The 6,777-nt window shown below is 50.0% G+C and overlaps 1 protein-coding gene across 1 annotated transcript in view; it reads right to left on the bottom strand.

Annotated features, from left to right (window-relative positions):
- Positions 1-6,777, bottom strand: part of MEIS3 (Meis homeobox 3) — a 23,721-nt gene that overhangs the window by 16,424 nt on the left and 520 nt on the right. The gene's annotated exons all lie outside the window — the stretch shown is intronic.

Genomic DNA, 6,777 nt, shown 5'->3' with positions numbered 1-6,777 from the left:
TCTTTCTTTCTTTCTTTCTTTCTTTCTTTCTTTTTCTTTCTTTCTTCTTTCTCTTTCTTTCTTCTTTCTCTTTCTTTCTTCTTTCTCTTTCTTTCTTTCTTTTCTTTCTTTTCTTTCTCTTTCTTTTCTTTCTTTCTTTTCTTTCTCTTTCTTTCTCTCTCTTTCCCTTCCTTCCTTCTTTCTTCCTTCCTGCCTTCCTTCCTTCCTTCCTTCCTTCCTCTCTCTCTCGTTCTCTCTTTCTGTCTTTCTCTCTTTTCTTTCGACAGAGTCTTGCTCTGTGGCCCAGGCTGGAGTGCAGTGTCATGATCTTGGCTCATTACAACCTCTGCCTCCCAGGTTCAAGCAACTCTCTGGCCTCAGCTTCCTGAGTAGCTGAGATTACAGGTGCGTGCCACCATGCCTGGCTAATTTTTGTATTTTCAGTTGAGATGGGGTTTCACCATGTTGGTCAGGCTGGTCTTGAATTCCTGGCCTCATGTGATCCACCTGCCTCAGCCTCCCAAAGTGCTGGGATTATAGGCATGAGCCAACGTGCCAGGCCTCTGTGTGGATTTCTTTCTAAATGTTCACTCAACATGTATGATAAAAATGTGAAGGGGAAGAAAGCAAGAGGAAGGAAGCAGAGAAAGACATCAGAGGTTCTGCAGTGTCAGGAATGTGATGATGGTAAGGTCAGGGGTTCAACACGGAGAGTGTCATGTTACTGAGGAACGGTTCTGCAGAGATCAAGGAAATTATCAGGAATTCTAAGTGGAAGAGAATTGGACAGAGAGTCCATGTGAAATTTTTATTTTTTTGAGATGAGGGTCTCACTAGGTTGCCCAGGTGCTGGAGCGCAGTGGCTATTCATAGGTGTGATCACAGCACACTGCAGCCTTGGGCTCTTGGGATCAAGTGATTCTCTTGCCTCAGTCTCCTGAGTAGCTGGCTCCATGTGCAATTTTAAGGAGAAAAGAAACAGGCCTTTCTCTGGGAAAAATGAATATACGAGAGGATGGATAAAAGTCAAAAAACATAAGCTCGGCCAGGCACAGTGGCTCACTCCTGTAATCACAGCACTTTGAGAGGCTGAAGTGGGTGGATCACCGGAGGTCAGGAGTTTGAGACCAGCCTGGCCAACGTGGTGAAGCCCCATCTCTACTAAAAATACAAAAATTAGCCAGGCATGGTGGCGGGTGCCTGTAATCCCAGCTCCTCAGGAGGCTGAGGCAGGAGAATCGCTTGAATCCGGGAGGCAGAGATTGCAGTGAGCCGAGATTGTGCCACTGCACTCCAGCCTGGGGGACAGAGTGCCTGTTTTTTTCTTTCTTTTAATTAAAAAAAATTGTTTTTAAATACAAAAAAGAACAGTGTTTTGCCATGTTGGCTGGGCTGGTCTCGACCTCCTGGCCTCAAGTAATCCTTGTCCTGCCTCAGCCTCCCAAAGTGCTAGGATTACAGATGTGAGCCACTGTGCCTGGCCTATAGGTCTCCTTAGCTGCTCTGTAGATAACACCTTGAAAATTTTAAAACATTAAGTTTTCCCTTTGAGATATTCCTTCAGGTCCTGCCTTCTTTTTTTTTTTTTTTTTTTTTTTTGAGACAGATTCTTTCTCTGTCCCCCAGGCTGGAGTGCGGTGGCGCGATCTCGGCTCACTGCAACCTCTGCCTCCTGGGTTCACGCCATTCTCCTGCCTCAGCCTCCCGAGTAGCTGGGACCACAGGCGCCCGCCACCACGCCCGGCTAATTTTTTTGTATTTTTTTGTATTTTTTAGTAGAGACAGGGTTTCACCGTGTTAGCCAGGATGGTCTCGATCTCCTGACCTCGTGATCCACCCACCTCGGCCTCCCAAAGTGCTGGGATTACAGGCTTGAGCCACCGCGCCCGGCCCAGGTCCTGCCTTCTGATGAAATGACTACGCTCACTGATCTGAGGAACGCTGTGAGAAACTGACGCACCAAAGAATGTACTTTCCTTATCCCGATGACTTCATCCCCCTTCCTCTGACCAATCAACATCTCCAATTCTCCAGTCCCTTGCCCTCCATGATCCCCTTAAAAGTGAGAGCAGTGGCTCATGCCTGTAATGCCAACACTTTGGGAGGCCGAGGTGGGCAGATCACTTGAGGTCAGGAGTTTGAGACAAGCCTGGCCAACATAGTGAAACCCTGTCTCTACTAAAAATACAAAAATTAGCCAGGTGTAGTAGTGCATGCCTGTAATCCCAGCTACTCGGGAGGCTGAGGCAGAAGAATTGCTTGAACCCAGGAGGCGGAGGTTGCAGTGAGCCGAGATCACGCCACTGCACTCCAGCCTGGGCAACAAGAGTGAAACACAATCTCAAAAAACAAAAAAGCAAAAACCCCAGAACCCCTCAGGGAGAAGAATTTGAGCGTCTCCTCCCATCTCCTCGGTTGGCACCATGTAATCAGGAAACTCTGTTGCAAACCCTGCTGTCTCAGTGGCGTGAGCCTGTTGCTCTGTTACCATGCTGCTGGCTTACAAACCTGTTGGTCCTGTAATGTTCACATCTGCCTGGCACTGAGATGCAGGAATGATGGGACAAAACTGCCCTGCACTGTTTTCAGACAACTTCTTGCTCCAAATGAGAGGGCAGACTGGGTTTGCCTAGTTGAAATCCTGTTCACTGGGCAAGCATGTGGTGTAAAGGAATTGTGCCAAGACTTTCTGTGAAATGGACACAGGCTTTGGTTTGCTGGGGTTCTGAAGCTGAAGATGTGTGAACAGAAGAGTAATAGTGGTCCCTCTACTTTTCTCATCAATGCACTAAAACTCTGCCAAAAGGACTCACAACGACCCATTTCCTGTGCACCATGTTCACCTACATAAGGATCCCCCAAAGTCTGTTCAATCACGAAGAGAATAAAAATGTAATGCATTAGCTGGGCGTGGTGGCACATGCCTGGAATCCCAGATACTCAGGAGTCTGAGGCAGGAGAATCGCTTGAGCCCAGGAGGCGGAGGTTGCAGTGAGCCGAGATGGTGCCACTTCACTCCAGCCTGGGTGACAGGGTGAGACCCCATCTTAATGAAAAGAAAAATAAAGGCTGGGTGTGGTGGCTCACGCCTGTAATCCCAGCACTTTGGGAGGCTGAGGTGGGAGGATCACTTGAGGTCAGGAGTTCAAGACAAGCCTAGCCAACATGGTGAAATCTGCCTCTACTGAAAATACAAACAAAAATTAGCCAGGTGTGGTGGTGTGCACCTGTATTCCCAGCTACTAGGGAGGCTAAGGCAGGAGAATTGCATGAACCTGGGGGGTGGAAGTTGCAGTGAACTGAGATGATGCCGCTGCACTCCAGCCTGGGAGATAGAGTGAGACCTTGTCTCGAAAAATAAAATGAAATAAAATAAAATAAAGTAATGCAACAAACTGATTTCCAGTTTCACGGTGAACCCTACATCTACTACCTGGGGGGCAGCAGCTGTGTCTCTGGAATTTAACCCAGTTCCCATTTTCCAATGCACTTTCCAGAACACGGTTCCAGACCAGCACTGGTCCCATCACTGATTAAGGGCAGGAAGGGGGCCTCCTTACCTATGAATGCCAGGTTCCTAGAGTTTTCCAGCATCACATCTCTGTAGAGATTCCTCTGAGCTGGATCCAGCAGGGTCCACTCCTCATTGGTGAAGTTCACGGCCACGTCTGCAAAGGTCACCGAGTCCTAAAACAACACACGCAGTTTGGCTCAGTGGGGTGTCCTGTTATCAGTTTGAACTGTGACCCCTTTCTCCACAAAAAAAGGTACGTTGAGGTTTTAACCCTTGGTACCTGCAAAGGTGACCTGATTTGAGAACTAGAGTCTTTGCAGATGTCAATGAATTAAGATGAGGTTGTGGCCGGGCGCAGTGGCTCACCCTGTAATCCCAGCACTTTGGGAGGCTGAGGCGGGTGGATCACAAGGTCAGGAGTTCGAGACCAGCCTGGCCAACATGGTGAAACCCCGTCTCTACTAAAAATACAAAAAATTAGCCGGGCGTGGTGGTGGGTGCCTGTAGTCCCAGCTACTTGGGAGGCTGAGGCAGAGAACTGCTTGAACCCGGGAGGTGGAGGTTGCAGTGAGCCGAGATCATGCCACTGCACTCCAGCCTGGGCTACAAAGTGAGACTGTCTCAAAAAGAAAAAAAAAAAAAAAAAAGATGAGGTTGTACTGGGGGTTGGGTGGGCCCTAATCCAATGACTGGTGTCCTTATAAGAAAAGGAAATCTGGCCAGGTGCGGTGGCTTATGCCTGTAATCCCAGCACTTTGGGTGGGACGATTGATTGAGGCTGGGAGTTCAAGACCAGCCTAGGCAACACAGTGATGACCATCTCTACAAAAAATAAAAAAATTACCCATGAGTGTGGGCGGGTGCCTGTAGTCCCAGCTACCTGGGAGGCTGAGGAGGGAGGATTGCCTGAGCCTGGGAGGTGGAGGTTGCAATGAGCTATGATCCTGCCACTGCAGTGCAGCCTGGGCAACAGAGCAAGACCCTGTCTCAAAAAAACAAACAAAATAGCCGGGCGCGGTGGCTCACGCTTGTAATCCCAGCACTTTGGGAGGCCGAGGCAGGCGGATCACGAGGTCAGGAGATCGAGACCACAGTGAAACCCCGTCTCTACTAAAAAATACAAAAAAAATTAGCCGGGCGTGGTGGCGGGCGCCTATAGTCCCAGCTACTCGGAGAGGCTGAGGCAGGAGAATGGCGTGAACCCGGGAGGCAGAGCTTGCAGTGAGCCGAGATTGCGCCACTGCACTCCAGCCTGGGTGACAGAGCAAGATTCCGTCTCAAAAAAAAAAAAAAAAAAAACAACAACAACAAACAAAATATAAATTAAAAAAAAAAAAAAAAGAAGGGGAAATGTGGACAGAGGGAGGGACACAGAGGGAAGAATGTCATTTGGTGTGGGAGGCAAAGACTGGAGTGATGGGTCCACAAGCCAGGGAATGCCAAGGACGCCAGTGACTACCAGCAGCTAGGTAAGAGCATGGAACAAATTCTTTCTTGGAGCCTCCAGAAGGAACCAACTCTGCCACTATTTTGATCTTGGACTTCCAGCCTGCAGAACTGTGAGAAAATCAATGTCTGTTGTTTAAGCCACCCCATCTGTGATAGTTTCAGCAGCCTGAACAGCCTAATGCAACAGGAAGAGCATACAGTCGATTGGTAGAGACTGACGTCCGGTCATATGACTCAGGTGCTCTTTATTCTGAGACAGGGTCTTGCTCTGTCACCCAGGCTGGAGTGCAGTGGTGCAAATGCAGCTCACGGCAGCCTCGAACTGCTGGGCTTAAGCGATCCTCCCACCTCAGCCTCCCAAGTAGCTGGGACAACCGGCACACACCATCACGTGTGGCCCTGTCTCAGGAAAAAGAGTACCTGAGTCACGCGACTGGACTTCAGTCTCTACCAATTGACTGTGTGTCTTTCTCATGCATTAGCCTGTTCAGGCTGTCATCACAAACGATCACAGAGGGGTGGCTTAAAAATCTTAATCCCTGGCGAGGCGCGGTGGCTCACGCCTGTAATCCCAGCACTTTGGGAGGCTGAGGCAGGCGGATCACCTGAGGTCAGGAGTGCGAAACCAGCCTGACCAACATGGAGAAACCTCATCTCAACTAAAAATACAAAAAGTAGCCAGGCGTGATGGCAGGTGTCTATAATCCCAGCTACTCGGGAGGCTGAGGCAGGAGAATCACTTGAACCTGGAAGGCGGAGGTTGCAATGAGCTGAGATTGCACCACTGCACTGTAGCCTGGGCAACAAGAGTGAAACTCCATCTCGAAAAAAAAAGAAAAAAAAATTGGAGTGGGGCACGGCTCAGTCCACTCCTTGTTATCTGCAGGTCACGACAGTCGCAGGAGATGCTGCCACCAGGAGAGCACTGCCCGCTCCATAAATGCCTAACGTCCCCTGCAAGACCCTGAGTTCCTTAAGACAAAGATACTTTCTTTTTATTTTACTTTATTATTATTTTTAGAGACAGAGTCTTACTCTGTCACCCAGGCTGGAATGCAGTGGAGTGATCACTCCTCATTGTGGCCTTGACCTCCTGGGCTCAAGTGATTCTCTCACCTCAGCCTCTTAAGTAGCTGGGACTACAGCTGTGCACCACCACACCAGGCAAATTTTTAAAATATTTATAGAGATGGGGGTCTTGCTATGTTGCCCAGGCTGGTTTTGAACTCCTGGCCTCAAACGATCCTCCTGTCTCAGCCTCCCAAAGCCTGGAATTACAGGCTTGAGCCACTGCGCCCCACCAAAGACGCTTTCATCTCCTCTTAGTGCGCTCTGCAGCAGAACGTGAAGCTCACAGGCAGCCAGGATGAGGCGTGGAAAGGACCGGTCAGTACTGGGGTGGGGGTGGCCCCAGGAGAATCCCCAGGGCAGCGTCTCTCTCCAAGCAGAGGTGCAGAGACCTGCGACAGCACGGCTGGTGGTGGGCCCTGCCTGGCTCCATGGGCTTTGCCTGACTCCCCAGCCACAGGCAGAGGCACATTCACTCGTGGGAACAACAACACGCTTCTGGGAGAGGGTGAGCTGTCAACTTACCTGGGACATATTTGTCACCAATGCAACGGCCAGTCCTGGCTTCCCCGTGTTTCCTTCAAGGAGGCAGGTGAGGCAGAGCTTGGGAGAAGAATGGAGCTATGAGAATCCAGGCACCCTGCCTTCCCCACACTCGCATGTGGGTCCTGCCTGACGTTTATCTCAGCACATAAATGCATGTGTGCACACACTCCCCCACCACAGGCCCCACCCCCACCCCCCACCCCCCCACCCCCACACACCCC

This window comes from Hylobates moloch, unplaced genomic scaffold (assembly GCF_009828535.3).
Source record: "Hylobates moloch isolate HMO894 unplaced genomic scaffold, HMol_V3 SCAFFOLD_12, whole genome shotgun sequence".
NCBI lineage: Eukaryota > Metazoa > Chordata > Mammalia > Primates > Hylobatidae > Hylobates > Hylobates moloch.
The sequence above is the reverse complement of the archived record's forward strand: the minus strand, read 5'-3'. Positions and strand labels throughout refer to the sequence as shown.